This window comes from Corvus moneduloides, chromosome 16 (genome assembly GCF_009650955.1).
Source record: "Corvus moneduloides isolate bCorMon1 chromosome 16, bCorMon1.pri, whole genome shotgun sequence".
NCBI classification, from domain to species: Eukaryota; Metazoa; Chordata; class Aves; order Passeriformes; family Corvidae; genus Corvus; species Corvus moneduloides.
In genome coordinates, this window is record NC_045491.1 from 12,297,601 (window position 1) to 12,325,580 (window position 27,980).

The following is a 27,980-nucleotide window of genomic DNA, read 5'->3' on the forward strand; positions in this document are numbered from 1 at the left end:
CACCCGTGAATCACTGAGGACAAAGGATCCTCACTGCAGGAAAGCTGAGAGAGCAGAGATCATCTTGGTGATGATGCTGGTACAGGAAGGAAATAGAACAGCCACAGGCTTCAGTTGGATATTGAAGATGCTGTAACTGGAGTTACTGCCATGTTAAATGGTCCCTCACGGTTTCCTCATCTCAATCAAGGTTTGATTGAAAACTTGTGACCTGAAATGGTGGTCATTACCTTACCAGAACTTATTGGTTTTCTCACTCTTCAGACAGTAGGCAGATGGTAATTGCTTCCTAAAACATTTCTCAGCTGAACAGCAGTGGCAAACACTCTTCTCACCTCAGAAAATCCCAGAGCACATTACAAACTACCTGGACAAAGAGGACAGATGTGTTTTCCTTGGATCTGGCAGGAGCCATGCAATAGCCACTTTCATCAGGGAAGAGGTGTGCTTGGCTAATGGAAAATAATCATACCTGGCTTGCCACCCCATATGTCCCACACTGTTAATTTTATTGTACCTGCACTCAAATTATCAGTAGGGATCCTCTTCTCCTTCTTCATTAAGTAATTACGTGGAAAATCTTCCATCCCAACACAACCAGAGCAGACTGTAAGAATGGAGGAGGGTGTGCAGTGAGGGGTTGCTAACAAGAGGCAAAAACTATTTCTTGTTCTCCAAGTTCTCCATTCCTCCACTGGGGCCAGCTGAGTTAGCACCCAGTGTGTGTTCCCTCTTGCAGCCTGACCTTGCTGGGTGCAAAGAGCACAATTTTTCCCCTGGCTGTGGTTTCTGGCTGTGTGGGCCAGGACTGCTGAAAGGCTCTATTTCAGTTCACACAATCCATGCACCATAAAAAGAACAAAAACATCCACACTGATCAAATATCATCACACAGTGGCATCAACATATCTCATTGTGCAGTCCTAATCTATGTCCTGTATAGAATTGTGGTATTCAAAACCCCACCATGCTGGCTTTACTGGCAGGTGTTTGATATAGAACCCGAGAGGAATCACAGCAAGGACTTGAGGGGTCTGTACTCATGGCAGATGAAATCAAAGTAGTAGTACAGAAATTATTTGTTTTAATCTCAGACCATGGACTGAATTTAGAGCTCTAAATCAGTGTTTGCCTGATATAACAATGGGTTCTTACAGGAGAGCATTTACTACAAAAACAAAGCTTTTTATCCAAATCAGTGAGTGCCAGAGTTTGAATTACAGCTGTAAGAGAAAGTCTTTTGTTTCTGTCACCTCTTTAGTCAATGCTAATTCGACCAAGATGTGAATGAGTTAGTATTGCTCCCAAAAATTCTGTGACGTGCAAAGAGCCACCTTCTCCCCAGCACACGGAGCCTTTGGAACTCCTTTCAGACATCCTCAGAGAGTCTAGATGAAAAATCTGCCTTCAGATGATGGAAGACAGGTTAGTAACTTGCAGGATATTTATTTCAAGAAGCAAAGTCATGGCTACAACCAAACAACTGAAGAAAGGAGAGATGTGCAGTGGAGACACGCTGAAAATTTCTATTAATTGGCTCCAAGGTGACACAGAAGGGCAACATCCATGCCCAGCACAGCAAAAGAACAGCATATCAGGAGATAGGAACAGCCTGTGGAGCTCACCAGCAGAAGATTAGGAGATACAAGGGGTGTATCACTCTGTACAGGGGTGGTGTGAATTGCAGAGCCACCTCAGGTGGGGTGAATATTAGCTCACTGCAGCACTTGTTCCATAAGGAAGTATTTACTAAAACACATATTTTTTCAATTTTCCGGTTTGCCATTATTTTGTGCAGACCCCATGGTCTCACTGGAAGCTTCTACCTGAGAAGTCTTCTTTACCATCTCTCAGAATTGGGATATGCTAAACTGACATAGCAGAAAAAATAGCAATCATTTGGGAGCAATTTATTTCCTGCAGTTATAGACTCACAAACACTCATTTCCATACCACCTACAGATGTGCATGCATCTCTTTTTTCTGATAGTGAGAAAAAACCTATTTGTATTCTTTCAGTACAAGCAATCCTTGGCTTGAATTTTTAGTTGGTCAAATAATGCTGAAGAAGGAAATACTGGAATTTCTGCCTGTGCCATGAGACTATTCAGGCAGGCAAACTCTATTACTACCATGGTCTTATCAAAGGAAAGCTAAATCTCCTCATTAAATGTTGGGTGGTGTTATTTTCAAGAAGAGAGGCTCTCTACTGCAGGCAAAATGCTGGAGAATGTGAAAGCAGGTGGTGACAGCCTGCAGAGGAAGGCTGTGTGTGGAGCCGTCCCAGGGGGAAGGGGGCAGCCACCACTCCAGCGTGGCACTGCTCAACATCCAGACATGGGGACAGCCACACTGTCCATCTGCTGGGTCCCAGCTCCCACCAGGATTGCCTCTGGATTGCTGTATTTAGCCACCAACCCCAACATCTGGCACACGTACACCATCTGGCATCCCTCTGTCTCACCTTTAAAGAAACCTATCAAGCAAAAAGCCACACATGTACTTTTGCCTCCTGCCTGTGACTGACCTCTGTGTGAACATCAAAAATGTAGTCAGGAAGGCTTCATTTGATAAGAACACATGCCAAAGCTCACCTTTCCAGAAAGATGTCCAAAATCTGAACCAGTAAGTTAAAACTAAAGAAATTAGGAGCACATTCCAATGCAAGTGGCATTGAACCCGATTTTGTGTATGCATTTTTAATTATTCTTGGCATCCTTGGGCAAAATACTTTAGCCTGAATGCAGCAGAATATCCAATCACCTAAGTAACACATGTAAGTCCTACAAGATTTGAGGTGCAATGCTGAAACAGAGCCGCCACAGCACTCTCCACTAGACTTTTACTGGTCTGTCATCTGCTAAAATGGATATAAAATTAGCCCTGCTTTCCTACAGTCTTACCTGTTTGGGGAGAAGGGAAAAAGCAAAAAAGAGGGAGAGAGGACGAGGTACAAAAGCCTGTGACATAATGATAATTCTGCTTATTTAAAAAAGAAAAACATCTTAGAATATTATCTTGTGAGGGATGCAGTTTGAAAGCAGTCTAAGAGGTTTTCAGTAATTATGGTTAATGTATGTAGAAATAATCTAAATGGTTAGTAAAATGTTGACTGGAAGATAAACATATTTATGCTATATGAAACTAGATATTAAAATTGCTTTTTTGACACTTCAAGTGCAGGAAGCTGTCTAGTACCTTTACTGGCACTCTTAAGAAAGTTAATGAGACTTTTTCCTGCTATATTTTAAATGGAAGGCGTGGTGTAAACAAAACTGCAGATTGGTTTCTTTGTTCTGCTGGGGCATCCAGATGTCCTTCAATCCACTGGACAGACTTTTGTTCACATATTTTGCATAAAGTTGTCCAAGAACCTTTAAATCATGCCAGGATCCAAAACTCTGTGTATTCAGTGGACAAAGAGCACATTCCCCTGACACCTGCTCCCCCTGCTCTAAGCCAGCTGGGGGACATTAATCCAATTATCAGCCATAGGTGAGTGTATGATTTAGGAGTCTAGGAAATTATACTGAAAGATTTTTAAAAAAAAAATTTGTTGGCAATACCCTAGGCTAGATTTTTATGCCAATCCAGGTCGAATGAACTTAACTCTAACTCCCTTCACTGGAGGCACTAATCTCTGCCTCAGGACCAGAGGAAGGGGGCCTGGCTGGAAGGGACAAACCTGCTGCACCTGGGTGCAGACATTGGAGCACCAGGCCTGCCTTTATCTTTTGATACTCTGCTAAGCCAGGGAAACCTGGAATCAGTCAAAGCTCACTCAAAGTGAGTTCAAAGTGAGCTTTTGATTTATTCTGAACTATTTTAAATACCACCCACCCAAAACCAGCTGAAGTCCCCATTGTACCTACACAGGCTCAATGGCCAGAATATTTAGCTACATGTATAACAGAAGACACAACCTTCACTATGCCTTTAATTCTGAAAATAAGCTACTAGGAAAACATTTAAGTCTTTGCAAAGTAAGCTGTATGGTTTTCCTTTTGTTGTTGTGCTCCTGTTTGGTTGCTTTTTTCTGAGAGCAGACTGGATTGACTACAAAAAAGGAAGACAAGCTAAAAGTACAAAATCTATAAAAAACTAGTGTTCCAAGGAGCAAGCACATGCACCTAAGAAATCTTTGTTGATTGTTGCTAATATCTATGATAATTAAGCTAAAAATACCCACAAAGCAATAGAATTTGCAGAGATGAGTCTATTGTCTTAAGCAAATAATGAAGCCAGAAACAGTTAAATTGATCCCATGACTCTCATTTCAATAATAAAGCAGCAACAACTGTTAATCTATAGCACTCAGTTTAAATTACAAACCCAGCGCTGAATGGGCAATTTCATTAGAGAGAATACAGCTGAGAGAGAAATGCTGGCAGGGAAAAAGAGTCATCCCCATTGAAATCCAACCTTCCTGAGAATTCCTTGTTGCTCTGCACCCAGACTCATCATCAGGGAAGAGTTCTCACAAATAGCAGGTGCATCTCTGGGAAGCTTTTGGTGTCCAAGCAATTCCCTTTTATTTCACCCCCAAGGCTACCAGGATCCAACGGGCTGAGCCAGCTGCCCAAGGCTCCATGGGCAGTCTGGGCACTGCTCCAGGGTGGACACAGGGATCAACAGGAAGGGCAGTGAGAAGGAGGGGAGAGTTTTCCCCCACATCTGCCTGGAACCACCCAACAGCACTGTCAGAGAGGCTCCAGGACACAAGACATACATGTGTCCCCAAGGATGGGAGCAGCTCAGTGAGCAGATGGGAAACTGGCTTTTTCCTCTTTTTATTCTTGTCCCTGAAACCAACACACGGTCTGCAAGCCAATCAAACTCACCCACGGATACTAGCACTGCCTAGAAGAGACAGTTCTCTTTTTAAATTAGATCCTTTCAAACACTTACACAGATCCTTGGATATTGCAGGGGCTGTGGAACTGAAACCAATGAACATCCACAGTAGGTGAGGGGAGGAAAGGCTTCCACCATCTCTCCTGGCAGCTGTACAAAGCTTATGGGAGGAAGAACTTTCTGTTCTCACTGAAGGAAGCAGGCAGGACTATAAATATCCACATGGAACATATTTACTGAAGGATGGAGTGCCATACTAACAACCATTTTTTCATGGTAGGACCAAATTTCACAGGTATTAGCAACTTCCTGAAGTAAAGTCAGAGAATCAGAGGATAACTGAGGTGAGAAGGGACCTACGAATGCTTCCAGTTCAGCCTCCTGTTTAAAGCTGGGACAACTTCTATGCTAAGGGAGGCTGTTGAGGGCCTTGCCAGCTCTCTCCTGATGAATCTCAAGGATGGAGAGCCCACAGCCTCTCCAAGGAATATGGTTCCTGTGCTGTATAACTCTCATTCTGATGATTTTTTTCCTTATACAAACAGAAGAAATTTCCCTTGCTGCAATGCATGACCACTGCCTTGTGATTTTGCAGCACACTGTGGCAGAGTCTGAATCCATCATCTATACAGTCCCTTTCCATTAATGGTAGACAGTGATTAGATGCCCCCTTATCTTCTCCAGGATAAGTAAACCCAGCCCTCATAGCCTCTCCTGATATATCACATGCTGCACTCTCCTGAACATCCCATTGACTTTCTGCTGGATTTGCTCCCCCTTGGTGACCTCTCTGTGGCCCTGGGATACACCAAACCCGCAATTTTCCAGCTGTGAGATGCAGCCTCACAAGTCCTGAGTGAAGTCTGACCTGTGGCCACACTGCACCTGAACAGCCCAACACACAGGCAGGTGTCCCCACCTTAAATACACCTGCAGTGCCTCACGTCCCTTGGGTCCTTTCTGCAGAGCTCCCTGAGCTGTCATTCCCCAACCCATGGGGCTGGTGTGTCCCCAGGGCAGGACTGGCTGTGTTTCACCTCAGTGAGCATCATGAGGTTCTCGTTACCCTGCTCCTCAAGCTTTCCAAGGTTTTTGCCTATCATTGAAAATGGATCTAGAAGGTTTGGTAACACGTTCTGCATGCCTGCATGAAAAAGAGGAATGACTGTCTCCTAAGATTTCTGTGCATTTAGCCAGTCTCCCTGGTGCCATGGTGGTTTACACCAACATCACATTCTTTACATTAGTAAAGGATAAGGAAACCCCAAATTCCAACCGACATCAGCAAGAGTTTTTAGTGACAGCAGTGACCTTGAGAATACTCCCATGCAGCAGCAGGATCAGGATGTCAGCATTACTGCTGGAATGGGGTTGTTTTAACAGGACTTTGCTGAAAGGGAAGGAAGATTTAGTTGTTGTTCAAGCAGAGGTGGGGGGGGTGGTGTTGAAATCTATAACCAGTGTATCCCTGTTTAAAATTCTGTTAGCAAAATTTATGACACCCATTTTTCCCCTAGTAAGAATATTTCTTTCAGCTATTCATTTTGGTTTTCATGAGACCTTCTGCAGAGGCAATGAGCTATATCACTCTGTTCTGCTCATATAGCATCCTGAGATCTAGATGCTTCAAAACCTGTGTGCATTGTAATGACTGTATAGAATATCCCCACGAAATTTGACATCTGCATCCTTGATAATTCATTTGTATTCAAGTGGAAATATTCATTGCAGCTTTTGCAAATGCTGATGTAAGCCATGGAGTGGATGTTCACGAAACTCAACATCCTGTGCCCAGATCCTTCATAGAGTTCATCCTATACATGGGATCTCCTTTATCACAGGAGCTGTGTAAAAGATTGCCTCTCCCTAATGAAATTTCTGTTTTTCCCCTCTCTTGCTGCAATTACAAATGAACTGTACAAGTACACCATGGCTGTGCTGCTTTAATTTTGTTATAACACCCAGGGAATAATTCTGTATCTTCTAACAACAAGCAAATATATGCATTCAAAAGTTAAATATTTACTTGCCAAAGAGACATTCCAAGTTGTTGTGGGTGCTTGTCTTCATTATGTGTGGGAAATTAAATTGACTTTGTACCATAATTCTGCTGGTCTAATAAAGGATTATGCACAACAAGGGGACCCCATTCGGTTGGAAAGAAGCACACCCCCTTCTCATGAAACTCTATTTCATATTGCAACAAGCTCAGGTCTTATCAAACATAACAAGTTAGGACTTTACTGTTCTGAGACACACTGTCTGCTCAGGAGGTACAAGACTAACCTAGTTTAGATTTGAAGAAAATCTTGGGTGGTACCAAATGTCCAGTGTTAGGTGCAATGTGTGCAGCCAGAATAATTCTCATTCCCTTCCCCTCTGCTAACAGAGAATTGATGAAATGGGAATGCTCCAAATAAAAAATAATTTTCTTAAAAAGACCCAGAATCAACATATCAAAACCTAAAGGTAGACAGGCTGCCCAAATGTCTGCAGCTGGTTTGTCCTTTCCAGCCTGGTGAGGACAGATCAGAAAGCGTCAAAGATCCTGCTTTGGGTCTTGTTTTAACAGATCATAATTGTGAACAACCTGTTGACACAAGCTGAAAACAGCATTGGGACTGTTTTTGTAAAAGAGATGCATTAGTTAAACACATTTCCTTAGCATTTACTGGACCCAAAATCTAAATGCCTCCTAATTTCTCTTTCTTGTACATATCAGCTGTAAGTAAAACCCTCTGCCCTGTAGCTGGGGCACACAGTTTACACTCTACACAGCACGTTCTGTTATCCTCCATGTTTGTTTGCTGGCACTGGGGAATCTGATTTTTCCCCACCTTCTTTGGAAACATCATAATGCTGGTGGTTTTGAATTTTGACCCTCGCCTTCAGGCTGTTAAACACTTGTTCCAGTCCTTTTAGATTAGATATCCCAACTTGTAATTGCCTTTAGGAGGTTAAAACACATAGAGATGACCTTTAGCTTTTTACTTCAACTAATCTATTGCTAAACCAGCAGCAGTCTCTCTCTCTCTGCAGATATGTTAACCTCCTGTCACTACATGAAAGGGTTTAACAGTTTCTAGGACACAGAATACACTTGAGCACAGAATTTTGAACCGCTTTTCACCATGGATTTCAAATACAATTTGAGGCTTGCAAGGCATTACCCGAATGAGACACGACAGTTCTGCTTTTCCAACAAAAATAGCAATAACCACAAACACAGCATGACCTGGTGACCACACTCAAGTCCCAGCAAACCCTTGCATGGCCAGATAAATCAGGTGTATGCAAGGGCCAGAGCTGCCTGCTTTCAGCCCACGCCCGGGGTTCTGCATGGGCACACCTTGACTCAAGGACATGGGCACAGCTCCCTGGGGGCACAGGCCACCACCCACGGACCAGGACAGAGCTCTGTGTCCCTCCACTTCCCTGCACAGCTCTGCAGCCTCTCCAAACCTGTTCCACTGCAGCCTTACACCTTCCAGCAGTGATGTTATGCCAAGCTGGAGAGCAGAGCTAGGCCCAGCAAGTGCCCCATGCTGTCTGCAGCCACCCAGCTGTCACTGGTGTGACTGGGCAGCAGCACAGCCAGGGCCAGGTTACTGCCTAGGGCATCTTGTCAGCATGTGAAAAACTTCCTAAGCCATCCTTAACTATGTCTAGGATAGAGGTTAATGCCAAACTTTTACACAAGAAGTGTGTTTCTAGGCATGTTCACAATCCTGAAAGACAGGGAACCTCACCTTGATAATCCATGGCCCGTTAACAAGTTAAGGACTGCACAGTGGCTCCGTGCTGGACACACAGGGAGCTTTTCCAGGAGCAGGGAACAGCCACACTGTCAGATTTTGTTCCTTGGGAAGACACCTGGGAACACTTTTCCAGCACTAGATCAACTGCCTCAATCTTCCGGGGTTGTCTCCTGTTCTCCTTACCGCTCCCTGCCCAGCTCTGGATTCAGTATTTTTAATGCTTAAAAGAGAGCACATGCAAAGGTTCTTCGATCTCAACTGTTAAACACATAACTAGAAGCTAGGCCCTCTTCAAATGCACTCCAGAAGTGATTTGCTGGAAAAACAGGCAAATTTTGAAAGTGAGACTTGAGACAAATAGCTGAAAAGCAGTTATTTCACCAAAGTGCTGTGCTCAGACAACTCATAAAAACAAACCTGACAGAGTTTGTGCTCATGTCACTTTGGCCCTGAATAGATACAAACCTGCAAACACAGGGCAGTGTGGAGCAATCATTCTCCCTCTTCCAGAATGAATAGGAAAAACCTGTGTTATGCTGATGTGCTGAATACTGAGCAGTAGATACTCTCAAATACTCTTCCTGGCCAGAACCAGTCAGCAGGGAGTTTAAATCTGCCTCTTGGTCCTGCAGAGGAGATCTGTCATGAAGGAATGGAGCTGCTCACTCACCTTCTCATATGTCATCTCCAGCAGCACTCTGACTGTCCAGAACATTTCTATTATCCACCTGTCAGTGATAAAATGGAGAAAAGGAATATTATGGTATGTTCTGTAGATTACATCTTACTGAAAGGGTGAGGAAAGTTTTCAATAGTGTGTTGAACAGCATGGTACATTTTCTACATCAGGATAATTATTTTTTATCTCAAGGGTTTCATTTAGGAAAAAAAGCTATCACTGGAACTGAAAGTCTTAATTTATAGAATATTTGTAATTAGACACATGATTATGTTCAATACATAGTATCTTTTGATTTGCTGGCAACCAAATGCTGCTACAACCAACACACTGGTGATGACCACTCTATCTTTACAACAGCAGTGTCACCCTCATCTTAGAGGCGCTACAACCACACTTAAATTCCTTTTCAGTAGGTGGAAACATGTTTACAAAGCCTCATTACCTCCGTGTGCTGTCTTGAGATGGCAGACTGCACTCCAGGGTGGGCTGTGCTCCAAAGGGACGTATCAACAGCCCCCTTGGACAACAGCACCGACTGGGCTGCTCCACACAGCCCTACACACGCATGTGTGAATTATCTGAGGTCTGTACAGCTCCTGCTTTGGTCTGGAAAGATGTTCAAAGTAATTAGAATTATCATTAGCAGGCAGCTGCTTGCAATGCACTGTAGTGAGCTAAAGCCTGGGCTGCCACCCAGCAAAGGTGACAGCCTCCTCTCAGACAGCCCTACCCCAGAAATACCTTCCCATTTCAGGATCTGGCCCTTGGGAACCCATAATAACCATGGATATTCCCGATCTGCAGAGGGATTTAAACAGCTTGCTCGGGAGCAGACTCTACTGAAATATTGCATCTCAATGCTGACATCCCCTGGGGGAAGAATAAGTAGGAGTTAGGATTTAACCTTTTGGGATTACAGTATGTGGCATATGTTTGAGATAATCAGTGGAATTGCTGAATGAAAAGCTGTGTTATCTTAAAATAAATATGGTTCACCCAGAAAGGTATTCAAACTCAGCTTCATGCAGTATGAACAATTGTTCACATCCTGTAGCATGTGGCCCTGAGCAGTTAGTACAACAAAAAGGGATTAAGTGCCTCTAATTATTATTATTGTTATCCAAACATTTTGCTATCAGAGAACCTGTAATAAATAACCACAACATCTCATGGATACAGCTGTCAAATTTACTGTCATTAGCTGAGCTGTTCTGATTAAGGGCCAGAGTTTTTCCAGTAAATACACAGATCCCTCTCTAAGGACTAAAGAATAAATGAGAACTGAAAATCCAAGGGAGAAAAAGAAAGGGCTATCATGTGAGCTTTGTTCTTTGCTCAGAATGTCATGTTTCTGTAAATATAAAAGACAGTGGTAACACAGCCCTTACCCCACTGGCAGGGACTCCTCTCTTGTTCATCCACCACAGGCTGAGTGCCCAGAAAGCATCTGAGTGCTGCAGGGTTCGTGGCACATCCCTACACTAGCACAGGAGAGAGACAGTGTGTCCTGTCCTGGAGACCTTCAGCAATGTGAGCAATCCTCCTGTTCTTTTCCAGGCTGCTTTAAAACACCTGTAAAATAAGCTGAGTTACTTAAATCTACCCTGATATTTAAACTTACAGCTGAGCTTTCCAAAATAGATTTTACGAGTCTTCAGAGACAGACACTTAACACAGCTGGTTTATGGTTACTCAGTTTCCCCCATTTTTATTTTGGTTCACCAGCAATTTCTGGTCAGGTTTCCAGCCCAAGTCTGTAAAGGTTTAATCTTTGGTAGTGAACAGGACTAGAAGCAATCAAGGAAGACCCATCTTCTTAGATAAGGTTTTGTAAATTCTAGACATTCAAGATGCAAGTAGGTGAAATAGATCAGTTTTCACCTATAGTTTTTGGTTTTCAAGTTTTGTAGACAATAAATGCTTTTCCAGCTTCCAACCCTTCCTCGAAGATGTCAGCATTGTCTTACCCTCTGTTTGTTCCTGAGAAATGTGATGAAACAGAAGGAGTATTCCCATTCTCTTCTGACATCTGCTGCGACATAACCACCCTTCTCCGCCTCAGAGCCTGCCTTGAGCCACCTTCACTTGGACCAGTCATAATTATTCTCCTCTATCAATTTTAAATATTCCACTGCCATAATCCTGTGCTTTTCTCACTGTTGCCCTCACTCCTGTTCAAAGTCTCTCTTCTTCCTGGTGATCCAGCACCTCTTTCCCATCCATTACCTCCATGGATCTTCTGCACCGGCCAGTGAAGCCTCATGGCAAGTTGTATCGATTTCATCAGGACATCGTGCAGTGTTTTGGAAACTTGCATAACAACTAGAACAAAAAGCAGTCCCGTCATCCATATCTGGAGCGCTACAAAATTTCCTCAGGTCTGGGAATGTACAAACTTCAGTTGGAGCTTTCTCTGTGCCTGGGTCACTGACAAAGTCCACCTGGAGCCTCCAGCATCTAGTGAGACCTGGCTATATGGCATCTTCTCCTCACCTCATGCAGGAGGGATTCCACTGCCCATCTATCACTGTGAATCTTACAGGAACCAAGCCTTTAATCCACCATCTCTCTATCAAACTGGTGAAATTGTCTGACAGTGCCAGAAGCTTTCAGGAGGTATGGACAGACACACAGAGTCTGGACAAGCAAAGTCCAAATCTGTACTTTGAACCTGAACTCATGAAAGTCCACTCTGGTTGGGGTATAGAGAGAGGTCTCAGAGGTTTCACCTCTTCTCTAGGACTCAGCAGTGCTGAGATGGTTTGCAAAGGTGGTTGTTTACTGTGTGCTCCTCCAAATAAACTTTTGCTTCCTTGCTATACCATGGTGTTCTGCCCTCAGCAGATAAAGCAGCTCCTGATGATCTCTCCACAGGGCCATTGTTTGTTGCTGTAACAATCAGAGGAGCATCGGGAGGGGGTTTGAAGAGCCTGTTCCTGTTTAAACACACAGCTCAGAGAAGATGGGGAGAGAGAAGGAGATGGTGGAGGGAGAGATAATGGCGAGCATCAAGAAAAAAAGAAGGGGAAAAAAAGATGAATAGGCTTATTTCTCCACAAGCTTCACAATTTCCCAGGAAGGATGGGAACATGTTATCCCAGCTGCCCTGATAAACACAGCACAGGACAGACACAGGGATGCCAGACTCCTTCCCTGCTGCAGGCAGCAGTGTAAAAGCAGCTGCTTCCTGAAGAGCCATAGGAATTTGTGGGGTTGTTCCTCCTAATAGCTGAAAAGGACTCTCACAGATCAGAAAGGACGCGTTTCAAGTCCCATCTCACTGATTTTCCAGGAAGCTCTCTGGAGCATCCACCAGCAGTACCCAGAAACTCTTTCCTTGGAGCCAGAGCAAGAACAAAGAGAACACAGGGAGGCAGGAGAAAGTCAAGGGGAAGAAAGGCTTGGCAGAAAGTGAAGTAGCTTCTTTTCTTGCTGGAATTCTCTATCCTGTAATTTACCTACAGCAGAACTCTGCAAATTTGCAATAATGGCTGGAAGACCCATTGTGAGCTACTGAACCTTATGAATTACAAAGTAATTGGAAAAACACAATGAAAACAATGTTTTGCTCCATAAAGCATTCCTAGTTCCTTTACTGGGATGGCTACAGGTCTAATTTTTTAAAAGAACACTTTGCAGTATGCTGCCATACCTACGAGGGGATATTTAGTAAAGAAACAAACAAACGTTGAAGTCCTAATAAAGAGAGACTTCACTGTGAGTAAGCAGACCAAAACTATTACAGCAGTAAAAATTATGTCTAGGAAGAAATACCCAGAACCAAATGAGCTGTACTGGATTTTACAAGAGTGCAGGTTAATGAAATTACATTTGGGGCTGTTGTGCAAATCCTCGTTCAGTCCTCTCTGTCTCAAGGAAGCCCCCTCGTCCATGTGCAGGTGCACAAGGCAGAGCTCAAACCCCTGTAGCGTGAGCAAGGAGCCTCCTCTGCAGCCTCTCCTCTCCTCTCCTCTCCTCCTGCAATCCTTGGAGCACTGCTGGGACAGCCTGTGCTTCTGAGAGCTGGGTGCTGCTGGGGGTGCATGGCACAAAATCATGCAGAGAAGACAAAATCCTCTGCCATAAACACTGGCAGAACTCAAAATGAGTAGAGATCTGGGAATGGACAGCAACAGGTAGAGTTCACCCTATGAGCTCCCACTGGAGCACTGAGGGGCTGCACGGGCCAGGCTGCACCCTCAGGCATATCCTGAACCCCCAACAAGCCTCAGAACCATTGCAAAATGAGGAAAGTGCTGCCTCTGCTCTGCCATTTCTCTCTACTTCCAGCTCTAATACTGATACTCACCCCTCATTTGCACAGTAATACATGAGGAACATATACAAGAAGATAAAGATGGTTTTTTTCCCTGCCTTTTCTTTTTTTCTTTCTCTGGATTTGCTACAGATGTGCTAGTTAGTGATGGATGAGTTTAATCCTAGCTCTTTTTCTAAGGTTTGTTGACTATTTACTGGTGGTGTTATTTGATGATCTCTATCTACAAAAGGGAATTTTCTAATACAGAATGTCTGCATTAATGGGATTTTTGGCATGTATAAATCATCTGACCCTGATACCCATTGTTGAATAAGTAGTTCTGAGATGGATAACTGCCCACAGCCCTTTCCAGAATCCACCATGGTGCTTTTTAACCCTCTTATTTTTTAAACCCTCTATGAGGATCCTCCCTTCTCTCCTCCCAAGAAAAAACCTGTGAATGTTTTCAGCATCTGAAGAAACCAAACCCTTGTATGGTTTTGTTGGTGATTTCCTTAGGGTTGTAGTTCAGCTGCCTGAATTTTAAATCTTTATGTTATTTGCATTTGTATTACATCGGTAGGAACAACAGGCTGGCCTTACCCCCACAGATGTCTGGCTGCAACAAAGGTGGGGTTTTGCTTTGAAATTGCTAAAAGTTCCCATAAGTCTCTATCATTGAATATGTGCCTATTTTTCCTACCAGATTTCCCTTTTTTAATAAGATTATAAACATAAGAGGTTCAATATTTGCAGCGATAGGATACACCTCCTCCAGCCTTTTTTAATCAGCATTATTAGTATTTGGCCACAAGCCTGGTCCACGTAAATCACATGAGGCAGACAGACACCCTCAATGCTGACAGACAGATATGGCAGGCTGACCTTTAAAATAACACTGCAGTGTTCACATTTTACATTTACAGATATGCATTTATCCTGAGGGATCCCACTCCAGCTCAAGATATTCCGACTGCCACTGGGAATCCGGGATCTCCAGTGCCCAAGCTAACAGGCACACAGCCTGCACAGCTCAGAGAGAAGCAAGATTTTGGGCATGGAAACCAGCATAACCCAAAGATGCCTGTGAATCTCTGATTCAGTCTGAGCAGAATCAAGTCCTCAAGGTTTCCCTGGGTTGCTTCCAGTGAACTCAGCTCTGTGAAGCACAGAGGGGATGAAGTGAAGAAAAAGAGGTGAAAGCCAAGTTGGACACCAGCAGAAAACAATGGGAGCTCCTCAAGTTGAGGTAGGAAAGGAAGAGGGAATGCAAATCTTTGAGATAAGTCTTAACACTGGCTGTAAGGAGAGAAATCAGCTTGACAGGCAGACACAGCTATCCTACCAGTTACATTGTCCCCTGAGAAACACCTGTGCACCCAGAAGTTTCCCTATTCTTTCTAAATGTGACAATTAGAGATATTCCCTCTTCCCACACATCTTACTCCAAATAGAAATTAACTGAAATTGAGTGACAGGGGATTTGGTTTTCTTACAGCATCAGATTTGCTATCTGACTCATGAAATGGCAATACATCTTGGATAAAGTTTGGAGAGGACCAGTTTCTCCTGGATGGAGAAAATTCTGGCTCAGGAGTCCATGACGCTTCTGTAAAAGCCCTTTTAACATTTAACAAATAATTAATGTTTAAGTAAATTTTGAGTGAGGATGACCTTGAAAATAACAAGAGCTCTCTTCTCATTTTTAGTTAAGTTTGCTGCCTTCTCAGAAAGTCCCCTGAGCACCCAGACTCCTCATTTACACAGAGAAGACATTGCTGTTCACGCAGAGGCACAATGAATGCTGTGAGGGTAAGAAAACATCATTGCCAGGCACCCACAGGGAGAGTTGACTCAAGACGCCCACACACCAGAAAGCAAATGAAGGGTTCCCATGTTTATATTGATGGTGCATCTGAGGGGAACACAGGGAAAAGCTGTGCTAAGGCCAGGCTCAGCTGGCTCGCCGCCGTGGGGCAGCGCTGCTACAATAAACACCCCAGCAAGCCCCTGCAGTGTGGGTTTGTGCAGAGCTCAAAGGGGATTAGCTTTCCTTAAAACGTTAATGTCAAACCATACAGACAAACCATGAGTGGCACTTTCTCCTTCACCACTGACATTTCGATCCATGAGACTGTTAGCACCATCCCATCAAACACTCTCAATCAGAATGTGTGTGTTTTGGATGCTCCAGCTGTTCCCAGAGTTCCTTCCAAACCTCTTTGTGTCTCCTGGTGAACCAGGTTTGGTCCTACCACAGCAGTGCAAAATGCAGCTGACAGCATCATCATATAGACCAGGTTCTTAGAATTTACCCAAGCTATAGAAAAGAAATAGTATAAGTAGTGCTGCCTGCTGCGTGCCATTTGGGCAGAACACATACCAGCATCAAGCATACAAAAATCTGATTTTGTCTGAGTGGAAAACGTAACATTCAGAATGGAAGATTAGAAGAAAAAACATGGCAAAGCAGGGTGTATTTTGAAACATCTCCCAAGTGTTAAAAACTGTCTGAGGGTTGTTTTTTCCCCAGATCTAGACTCTAACACAAAACACAAAGTTTTTCTGCCCCAAGAGAGCAGTGTGGCTGGATGAGAGAGCTATGCCCTTTTCAACAGAATATCACAGGTGGGAATGCACTGATTTTTCATCAAACACTAATGGCACACGTCTTTACTACCCAATGAGTATAAGGAAATAAACATTATTAAAGGGTTTCAGCCTACACTGCAAACATTACTGGTCTTGAAAGTGTTTTGGATGTTTGTACATGGAGCTTTGTTCATATAAACAGGCAGCAGAACTGTGTAGTCAGTACCTGTATATAAACACACATATAGAAAGCTTTGCAAGGTCTGGGTCTACTCTTCCCAGCTCTCATCAATTCGTGTTGATTAGAAGGCAAAGGGTATTTCTGACCCAACAGCAAGAAAATGTTTCTTTTACTGAACCGAGCACATAAACTTTTGGTGAGAAACAAGTTTCACTGGTAACAGAACCACTTGTAATTTTTGAATTCTGGTGTTCTTTCATGAAACTTCAGCTAAAACTTCATCTTTTATGCTGAACTACGACAGAAGATGCTGAAATTACAGTAACTCCTGTTTGGTAAGATCACAACTGCTTTTGAGATGCACAGCTGAACAAAATGAAAGCTGCCTTCCTTTACCACCCAAGATGCTGCTGCATTTCAAAGAGGTGATAGCCAAATGCATACAGATGATAAGAACAAACTGTTCAAGGAATGATTCTCAGAAATGACTAATATTCGATAATAACAGCCATGAAATGAAAGCAGCGTTAAGTTTTATTAAATGATTTTCCACTGCCTCCACACTGAAGCATTAGCCTGTGCAGCAGAGAGCTCAACTAAATTAACAATTGAGAAAGAAGTGTCAGGAGCTATTACAAAATGTATTCCCAGTAATGAAATTCAAAGTCCATGGGAGCAGTTGTTTTGTAGACGTGGAAGGGGGGAGAGAAAGGCAATCCTTGTCAGTAGCCCATGAGAAGTGGAACTATCAAACCCCTCCACTTCACCCTCCTCTGCAGAGTCCCTTGGGCACATACATACTTACTGTGCTGGGAATGAGCACAGGACAAACTGGGGGCTGAAAGGCCAAGAGGCTATGTCCCACTGCCATCAAACCAGAATGCTTCCAGTCCTCATTCCCACAGAGGTGCATGCTCCTATTGCTTATTCTGCAGGTATTGTCTCAGCAGGGGCAGACCTTGAAGTTGAAAACAGCTTCCCCAGCACACTGAACAGAAGAAAAAATTGTAGCCTAAGGTCATGTATTTCACAGCCAAATGGACTTATTGCAGATGTGAAGGGACCCCTGGTGTCCCTGTGGTACAGGGATGTTGCCACAGTCATCTCCAACAACAGAGTGTGCCACCAGCACATGTTGTGCACCTTGGTTCTCAGCTCAGCTCACTGAGACCCCAGACTCCAGTTCCCCTTTCCAAACAAGAAGGGAAGTGTTCCCAAAGTACTTCCTCTACGTAAAACACCTTATGGTTTGGCCTGCCCAGATGCCATCCCTCATAGAAAAATTCTTGGCCATCCTCCCCCTGGATCACTGCAAGTGTCCAAGGCCAGGTTGGATGGGGCTTGGAGCACCCTGGGATAGTGGAAGGTGTCCCTGCCCATGGCAGAGGCTGGAACAAGATGAGTTTTAAGGTCCCTTCCACCCCAAACCGTTCCATGATCCTCTGTCCCTACTGGATATGGCCCTGTAGTGGGATGAGTGTATCAGCCATGAGTAACCCAGCAGAGTTACAAGGACTGAAGTACTGCAAACAGGTGAGAGTTCTCCTAGTTCAGACAAATAAATAAAAGAAATTAACATAGTGCAAACAGTGTGACCCAACTCACTCTTGCTCCTTCTTGTTGGGCCACTGCTGGTACCTCCTGACATGCGTAGCTCCCACTGTTTAGTCACCTCAGAGCTAATTATACATCCACTCCTAAGTTTCTTCAATCCATTATTTTTATAAGTAACTGAAAGAGTTCAGTCTAGAAAGATATTCAAAGAAAGACACCTTGTTCATGAGCTATAATTATCAGCCTAGAAGGAGATACCTGAGACTAGAAGATTTCAGGGGGAAAAAAAAGAAAATTAGTATCAAGATGTCATGCTTGAAAAATGGTCAGCCACATTCACACTGAAAATCAAATCTAACCTTCATGCAGCTAAATACTGGGTAGATCACTCGTGGGTATTGTGGATTTATCAGCAATTGAGCATCTAAATCAGAAAGCACAATGTTCAACCACAGGTCCTCAGACTCCATGTAGGAAACACTGGATGGAACTTGTGGTCTGTTAATGAGAAGGTCAGAAAAACTCCTGATCTTAGTATCTTTAAACTGTTAACACCATCCCCTGCCCAATGCTGCCATCCTTACTGGAGCCTCAGCAACTGGCCACATGGAAAAAACAATCCTTGCATGATAAAAATGAATTTATTACCCAAAAAGATCAATTACGAAGGCTGGTAGGTCAGAGACACTACAAAAGATACACAACTTCAAATACAGGCACATTTTACTAAAATATGAAATGTCAATTACTTTTTTTAGCTGTTCAGCTTGGTCATTCATACCTGCTCTGGGATCACTTTATGCCACAGCAAATAAAGGAAAGATGAGAAGCGAGCTCCAGTCACTGTGGCTGTAGGAAATGACAGGCTTTGCATCACCAGCTTTCTTGCCCTTCCTACTCTCTGCCTTCAGGGATTTGAACTCTCAAGTCTCACTCTGATTAAACTCCATGTGTAAACTCCATCAGAAGTATCAGTTTACTTATATTTTCTTGGTGAAAGAAGGGGGACACAAACCAAGATGTGTGTATATATAACAGCAAAAGTGCAATTCATGTGAGGCTTCTACTGTGGCAGACCTGATGAGACAGACAACTCACAGATCTGATCGTATCAGCCCAACACCTACGGCTGGAGACACAGCCCCAGGTGACTCCCTGGGCTCCCCAAAGAAAGGATAGGTCATTCTGCATGCTTGCATGCTTGCCTCATCTGAGCTTTCATCTGAGCCTTGACTCTGCTCCATAGAGTTAAGGGGCAAATTGTCTCTGCAGCGCTGCCCACAGAGCCTGCACAGTCACTGGTGACAGAGAGAAGGCATTAACCAGCCTTGGTCCCAATAAAGAACTCAGCAGCTGCCCAAGTGTGTTTCTATAACAGGCCTAGGGATGCCTCCATGGCGTTAAGAACATTTGTAAACCTTCTTCACAACTATTAATTACTTGGAAATACAAAAACCTAATCAGCTTACAGACCCGATCTGCCTTGGCCTATTTACACAACACGTTGTTTTGCTGCCAGTTACTGTGCCTGAGCTGTCACAGCAGATTTCCTTCTCCATCCAAGTATGGACATGCAGTGACGGGCATGTTTGTGCTGGAGCATTACTTATGCAGGCCAGAAGGTTTCCGTGTCCCCTCCACTTCTTCAAGGGCGTCTTCCAGCTATAACTGTCTGTGCTATAAATACTCCAACCTGGGCTCACTTTCCAGCCCAGGCACACTGGCTGTCAGGGTACAGTAAGAACACACAAAGCTATGGAGTGCACTCGGACTAGGACAGACCCACCAGCTGGCAGAATAGCCACGCACCACTTGAAAAATTGTTTAATGCTACTAAAACTTCACCTCTCATTCCCTCCAACTCCAAAGTAGCACAGCTTTTTTTTCAAAATTTTATAGCTGGTACCACCCTGTTCCAAACACCATAACCACCTGACCTGACCTGATAACAGATAAGTGTACAGTCCTGCTGGATGATAACACTGGACTAGATCCCTCCTGATACTCACTACCTCCTTTTAGCTCCATGCCCAAAACAGAAACAAGAAATTCAAGCTATGAAAAGATTCAAGATCAAAGTCTATTAATGAGGATCTACAGTGTTAGTTATGCTCAGCAGTAAGAAATCGACAGCTTGGAGATTAGCTGTGGTCTTAGATTAAACCTGGTCCTGGTTTAATTCTTGAGAGACACAAGAGATAAACTGTGAAAGAAGTGACATAGACAAAATGGCTTGGCTTTAGGTGGAGGACCCTCCAAGGTTTAGATTAACTCCACAAAAATAATGAGACTCTGGATTTTTCTTTTCTCTGGCAGCTTTTCAGTCTGTTTTTCTTGCCCTCTGGTTGTGTCGCTATTTTCAGTAGTTCCTTGGAGGGGTACAGAGGTCTCTAACTAAGGTACATTAGGCTTTTCAAGCACATAGGTGAGCCAAAACATTCCCAGAGTTATGTACTCTGATTTGCCTTTCCTGTGATTTCCCAAGCAGTTACTTTCCTTCTTTGAGCACACACAAGGACTGCAGTGCCTAAATTTAATGTTTAAGGCAGAGGCACGAAATTCTTCCTATCCCCCTCCATGCCTGGAAACGGTGTAGGTTAAGTATGGATCAGGATCTCTCAGCACAATTGCATTCTTATTTCCACCAAGCCCATTTTTCCTTTCACAGGAAAGATGCATTGACAAAATTATAACCAAATTATGAGAATCAACACGGAGGTATTTCCTCCCTTTGCCTTGGTGCCCTTACCCTTTCCAGGAGATTAACACACATGCCCCATAGACTGCATGGTCACTTCACTCACACACTCACTTCAGCAGCCACCAGATTGCCCCCAGCACTGGCTTCAGGTCTGCTGTCTCTTCATTTTATGACTCTCCCTCTTTTCTTGGCTCCTTTGTGCCTTATGAAAACAATATGCAAATTCCTTCAAATCTGTGTCCCAGTTCTATCTAAATTCATCAGCAGGCTTTATTCTGTTAGTCTGTTTTTCCCTCTTGGAGAATGGCCTCGTCATACCCCTCATTCATGAAACAGATCTCATCGCCAGTCCCAGAATGCCTTTACAAACAGCAACACATCCTGTCTCCTGCAGAGCTCAAACACCAGGAGCTTTCTCAAGGAGGCTTTAGAGTGGAGCTGCCCAACTCACCCCACTCCTCCTGTGTTCTTGAGCCCTCACACTGCTCTGAACTGTGGCTGTGCACATGCTGAGCCAGTTATGTGTGAGGGTGGTGTTTGGTGGCATGTCTGTAAACTGATTTCCACGTAGCTTTTATAGGCAGAAAACATCACCACTGAGAAAGGGGGAAATGAAAGGCTGACACAGTTAAAGCAGTTCCCAAAGTGGTCTGGAGAACCTGTGGGTTATGTAAATGTATTGACCTGATCATTTGGCACCTAGGCAGCCATGGACTCAAACTTCTCTGAAAACCAGTAAGAGCAGATGTTGATCTTCATGAGAACCTTGAAGAGATTACCTACAACCAATGTAAAACTTGTGAACTGAAGAAGTGATGGAATATTTTGAAACATCTGGACTTCTTGTGCTTCTACAGAGGGGAACCCTGCCATCTTGTAACTCTTCTATCCTGTGGCTAGAAGAGTGCAGCTCACACTACATCTACTCTCAACAGGTAAATGTTTGCAGCACCTTTTTGCTGGCTTCCACAAGAAGAGATGGCAATCTGAACCTGTCTACATCCTTCAGCTGGTCCTACCAACTACATCTTTCCACACTGCACCTGCAAGAAAAGTTCCCCAAAAGGTAAACTCAGCACATCTGAGAGTTTAAAAGACCCTCACATCTAAACGCTACTGGAGGCTGGTACAACCTGTGGCTGGGAGATGTTCCATTAATTCAAATATCTGAACTCCTCTCCCAGCTTCACTGCAGACCCTCATAACCTTGAATAAGCCATTTTGCTTTTCTTTTTCTGCTCTCCTGGTTTGTTTTTCAGGTGAGAGATTCCCTGGGAATGGCTGTGTCTCATAGAGTGTGCTGAGACAGCAGAGCCCTAAGATACAGGATTGCAGACTTGACTGGGCAGTAGACCTGATTAACAAAGGAAATAGCTGCAAAGAAATGTTAGGTCCTATCAGGACTTACCTATCAATTAAAATTTTATTACACATGCTTTTTGCATAATAATTATCTTTTTCACTTGAAACTAGACATAAGAAAAAATGTCCTGAAGCTCCAGAGATTTGGATTGATTTGTCATTAACATCCACAGGGACATATTGCAAGGTCTGGTTCCTGTGCTGCCTATCATCTTCTGGCTACTGCACATTTACAGCAGATGGGCTGGACTCCCTTGAGACTCACAGCTACCCATCAGGACCTGATATAGCTGTGGAAATTGTTCTTGATCCTCTAGTATACCTCTGCCTCTTGTTTTCTAATGTCTTCTGAGAGAACATCATCCCTGCGTGTCCCCTTTCTGCACTGATCTGACAATGCAGAGTGGCAGTCCATGTCCCACCTCCTGTTTGCAAAGACTTGGCTGCAAGGTCAATGTTCTGTCTGGCAATTTGTTCCCATCAAGGCTTTTTTGTTTACTGCCTAGGAAAAGTGTCTGTGGCAAACCCATGGTATTTCACTAAAATCCAGGGAGCATTAGCCAGAAAAGGGCACAGTCGTTAAACAAAATTATTGGAAGTATGTTCATCTCTCCCAAATGCACTGTAATATTTTCTTACTGTGAGTTATACTTTACAACAGTAGCTCATGGAACAGGTTCATGCTTACATATTTTAAGGAATATCCTCTTCTAGTTCACTGCAGGTGACTTCTAAAGCCCTAAGAGAGAAAGAATTAGATTTCAAGGACACTTTCTGACGGTACCCTGAGTGATCTAATCCTGCTGTGGATTACTATCCTGACACCAGAAAACGCAGGTTCATGGCATCGTGCTTTCTATGGAGACAAATTAGTTGCAGCCTGACCAGAAACAAGCAAAACTCTGCAGTTCAATAGAAGAATCAATGCATAGGAACAACCAATATATAAGAATGAAACTCTTGTTCAAACAAGATCATTCATTTCACAGACAGGGCAAAGTGCTTGTGCTCTAAAGGACTTTCCATTGTATACCACCTCCAGCAGCCCAGGTGACCAGCTTACAAGACTGCCCCAGCAGTGACTTTGAAGGTGATTGCTCTTTCTTCCTTTTTCTTTCTATGAGGATCCCAGTGACCTTTAGAATTTCAGCATAAAATTTAGATCTTTTTCCAAGATGTAGCCTGTAAGAGCCTTTATCTACTCATAAGGAACACTTACACAAAACTAAAATAATTAGCAAATCACTGGGACTCAATAAAACCATCAGCATTAACCACAAACACACACACACACAAACTCTAGAGCTCACCTGCAGAAGCAGGTGGTGTTATCTCACTGAGGTGGTCCCTTATAGATAGCCACATATATCCCCAAAACCTGTACTACAACAAGGGGAGAGCAATAACGACTTTGGTTATGTGCTTTGGTTATTTTTATTATTGCATTATCTCTAAGGTGTGTGGAACAGAAGCAGGTACATTAAGCAATTACCTGTGTGTGGGCCAGTAGAGCAGCAGCTTTGATGAAACTCTGAATTCATGATCTGGAATCACACCTCTGCAAAAGGCTCTTTGATCATACACAAGCAAAGGAATAACCATTTCATGTTCTTTCCTGCAGCTGGTAAATGAGGAAAACACATGCTTACATCCTCAGAGACCTTCTTAACTAAAACCAGAAAAGCTGCAACAGCAACCTCTCTGCACGGTGTGTGTAATCTGCTTAAGCACTGCATGGGGGTTGTCTCTGATTCCAAAAAAATACTCTTGACATAACCTACAGATACTTTTAAGACCAGTGCCAATGTTCTTGAAAGGATTATAAACCATTGCTGCCTACAGCCAGGCATTTACCCCAGACACACGGGAAACCTTTTTTAACTGTCTGAAGGAGATTAGGAAAGAATTATCAGCAACTCAGCTGACACATCCAAAACTCGTGGAAACTGGAGTCAAGTGAATCCAGGACAGCAAGGAGAGCTCACAGCAGGGGTCTGAGGCACCCACTGCTGTGCTCGCAGTGCACCCACCCTCTAGCAGCTCCCCCCTTCAGTGTGACCCACCATCACAACAGTGCAGCTCCTTATCCTCACTCCTGCCTTTCCTGGACATGTTGAAGTGGCTTTTTAGTCCAGCTTAGTTCTGTCTCACCCCACCAGGATACCTCACCTGTCTGGGGCCCATCTCCCTGAGCCAGTCTCAGCCATGCCCATGGCACACACAGGTCCAACAGCTCAGCCAGCAGGCAAACACCCAGGCCTGGCTCAACACAGCCCTGGTTAGGAGACAAAAAGGTGCACAAGTGACTAGGAGATACTTCACCTCCCACTCTGGGGTCCCCACTCTCCTCCCAAATCCCCACAGAGCACATCTTCTGCCATCCAACATCAAAAGCAGTAGTTTTGTGTCCTGCTGATGGCAGGTATCCTGCAAGAGCCCTTCCCTTTCTCTCACTTCAAGCTGAAAGGCTGGATATTCCCAGCACTTTGGAGCCAGACAGAAACTATTACCTCAGTACCAATGCAATTACACCTGCATGAAATGGGAGCTGGAGAAGCTGAGAGTGAAGTGGCTCTGTTCCAGGGAACAGCTTTCAGCAGCTTTTTCACACAGGGATGTTCTGCACAGAAAATTCCCCAGTGGCCACAGAGGCTGGAAATGCTATTTCTGCCTTCCTGCATAGAAGAGAACAATATCATAAGTCTGAACTATTAAAATAAGCAAAGCCCTAAATTGTTCAATTAACTTGAAGCAATTAAGGTGTGTGAGTTCTCTGTGAAAAAGTACTGAGGGCACAGCTTGAGCTCCTAGCGAGGATATGATGGAGTGAAGGTATGTGACCTGTTTGAGGGAAAAACAAAGCATGGAGTGACTTCCCAGAATGTACAAAAGACGTTTTCCTCAGGTTCCAGAGCTAAATATGATACATAGGATTGTTTATTTCAGTCTTTAACAACACTTCTGGATAGATGAAGTCTTAGTACCTACATTCTTGGGGAAAAAAGTTTTGCTACACTTTAGATCTCAAAAAAATTATTCTACTTAAGATTCTTAAAATTCCAGTTGAATTTCAGGCACTTGAAAAGTTGAGTAAAATTGTATTTGTGCACTTTCAGGCTAAGAACAAAAGCTCAGTTACAAAGAGAAATGCTGCACCAAAATTGACTTAATATCTTTTCCTGTAAAGCTGCTTTTAATGTAATAAGCAGTAACATCATTAATGCATTTTACACCACTGAGAGCCACAGAGATAAACTGTGCTGGGATAATATGAAATACCCAGATTTCTGCAAAGGAAAGCAATAAATATCATCATTTATTCTATAGAAATATATAAGAATTCCAAATATGAGAGCAATGAATATCTGTAAATGGCTTTCTAACTCTTTTCTGCTTTTGAAGGTGAAAGATCGATAAGAGATGGTTCTTTACTTGCAGCATTCTCAAAATGTGCATTCACATTTCTCCAAAGAAGGTGGATGGGGAATGGAAAGGAAACAAGGAGATGCAGACAGGAAAGTCTTCCCACTGTTCTTTACAGCTTTCTTGAGCTGCTTGTGCCTGAGACACAAACACGAGGGCTGGCAGCTGCCCAAACACTCACCTGAGCCCAAGAACAGCCTCAGCAAGGTGTTCCAGCAAAGGAAAGCCTGAGTTTTAACTGTTTCCAAACCCAATTCCCCCTCCCACTGCCATAGCCAGCAATGATACCTCAGTCACAGAGCACTTCTTCGTTATACAGCCGGCTGCCTCCAGAAGGGAGGCGCAGATCATTCACCTGCATGCTCAGACTTCCAAAAAGGGATATAAATTTCCATTTTAGCCCTAAAGAGACTTTTTTTCCTTGAACTACTGAATGCTTCAGTGGCTTCGCTTGAAATCCTGAGCATTCAGCAGCATTCCTCTTCCCAGGGTCATGCAAAGTTTATCTTTCCAAATCACTCAGTGCATCTGTAATCAAACTGTATCTTGGCTGTAGTCCTTAGGTTTACATCTTACTGTCTGTCACTTCCTTCACAGGTTTATAGGAGGGCAGAGTCCCCTGTCCTTCACATCTTCTCTCACTGAAAACATATCTAGTTAAAGCCAAAAGACAACTGATGGAGCTTCTTACGCATGACTAGAAGATTTAAGATAATTTCAAGAGCAGAATATTTTCCATGGTAGTTTTTTTCAGCTGCCAAGTGGTTACTCATGCAAATTAGCTGTCTCATAAGTAAAAGAACTTCAAGGGATGCACTCAGTGCCCCTCCAGATCATTGCACTAAAAGTTGTTACGATATCTCTGATTTAATTCAGTTCTTACTCTGAAAACTATTAGGTTAATCAAAATATGAGGGAGCCCACCATCTATTTTTAATTAATAAATTACAAGTTATTGTGTAATCAGTAAGATTTCATCAAGGTTAAAATGAAGTGCTCATCCCATGATCCATGAACACAATTTTCAGCTGAGGATCGTGCAACAATGCCAGAAGATGAAGAATGTAATTCCAAGCACAAATGTCACTGTTCCTGCAGCACTGTAATAAGGTGGCCTTGAGCTCACTCAAAAGCTTTAAAACAATAAGGTTGCACTGTTTCAGAAAGTTATTTGTGTTTAAAGTTCAGCACATCTTTCAGTCCCATTAAAAGGAATGTCTTTTAAACACATCCATAAATCTAAACACAGACATCAGTTGTTCCCTGACTAGATGATTTAATTAAACATTTATTTTTCTGAGCACCTAAGGGAAGCAGCAGCACGGGCAGTAGCACCCAGAGCCCCCCACAGTGCAGACCTGCTTTTTGGCCAAATCCAGGTTCAGCCCAAATCTTTGCTTAATCCTGGAAGTGCCTCCTTGTTTTGTTTACATCAGTCTCCACATCAGCCTGAAGAGAGCTGCTGCTTTCTATAAAGTGGATGACATAGCTGTAGGTTGGAGACTGATGTTTATATTACCTCCAGTGACTCACAGGAAAAATTAAACATTCTGTCTTACAATGGCTTCATCTCTTGGACTCACAATGTCAAGACATCTGCATCAACCATTCACTGCAGGTACACCTCAGGTTCAAGGATGGCTCTGTAGAAGTCTGAAGTGACTGTATTTCTTCAAAGATAACTTCTAGTTAAGGAAAAGTTTGTAATTACACTGAAAGTCTGAGAATATGATCTTCACACAGGGCAGCAGGACAAGCAGAATGGGCAGCAGGACAACCAGTTTTGCTGAATAACTGGATCTTGTTGTGACTCCATTTTAGACAATCAAATACTCATTCAGCATAAAACTGGAACCCTGACACCCATAATGTGCCAAAGCACTCTCACGGTGCATCCTTACAGCACTGGCTTGTTGGGCTGTACAACTCCCTGAAGCCAGAAGTGCAAGTTCTCCAGCACAGAAGAATGTGGTACTCTAAGAACCAGCCTTAAAAAAAGAAACTTGCATAGAACTCTCATTCACTACAAAAGGTGCTCACACATACTAAGTACATTTATAGGTTGTGCTGAAAAAAGGAAAAATTATTGCATTTTCAAAAAAAAAAATTAAAATTGAGTTTGAAAAATTCAAATGGCTTTGAAAAGCAAATCAGGTTCTGGGTCCTGGTACTGGAGGATATCTAAAAGTTAAAGCTAACAGATAAATAATGCAATTGATTTCAGTCATGGACTAAAATCTCTCTGATGTCTGGGGGAACTTAAAATTCACTAACTCTTTTGGAACAAACCCTGATACTCTTCCCCCAGGTTCAAAGAAATTGGAGAATTATACCAATTCTGTATTCAAATCAGACCGTGAGGATTAGGCAAAGGTAGCCATTATCTCCGCAAAGCATGTGCATAACAATGAGCATTTTAAGAGAAAATCTTCCATTTCAGTAAAATTTTATGAGAACATGAAAAACAGTAAAACCTTTATCTCAGACACCTTATGCAACATCCTCCCCCTAGCAGCACTTTCTCTCTGATGGGTTTTACACTATTCTTATTCAAGAAACTATTCTTTCCAAAAAATGCTAGATCTGCAGAGGTACATTCTCATTTCACTGGGTTT

At 43.2% G+C, this 27,980-nt stretch overlaps 2 long non-coding RNA genes across 3 annotated transcripts in view; both read right to left on the reverse strand.

The window, feature by feature from the left end:
- LOC116452194 overlaps window positions 1–15,459 on the reverse strand; it is a 35,197-nt gene extending 19,738 nt beyond the window's left edge. For both annotated transcript variants that reach the window (XR_004243429.1, XR_004243428.1), the window contains exons 1-2: window positions 10,683–15,459; window positions 9,283–9,340 (exon numbers count right to left, since the gene is read on the reverse strand). This is a non-coding gene — a long non-coding RNA (uncharacterized LOC116452194). The remainder of the gene's footprint in view (window positions 1–9,282; window positions 9,341–10,682) is intronic.
- Window positions 15,460–22,579: 7,120 nt separating this feature from the next.
- On the reverse strand, window positions 22,580–27,181 carry LOC116452051. Its single transcript, XR_004243389.1, has 3 exons — window positions 24,453–27,181; window positions 23,435–24,217; window positions 22,580–22,681 (listed from the first exon to the last, which is right to left on the reverse strand). It is a non-coding gene; the product is annotated as an uncharacterized LOC116452051 (long non-coding RNA).
- Between the last annotated feature and the right edge of the window lie 799 nt (window positions 27,182–27,980).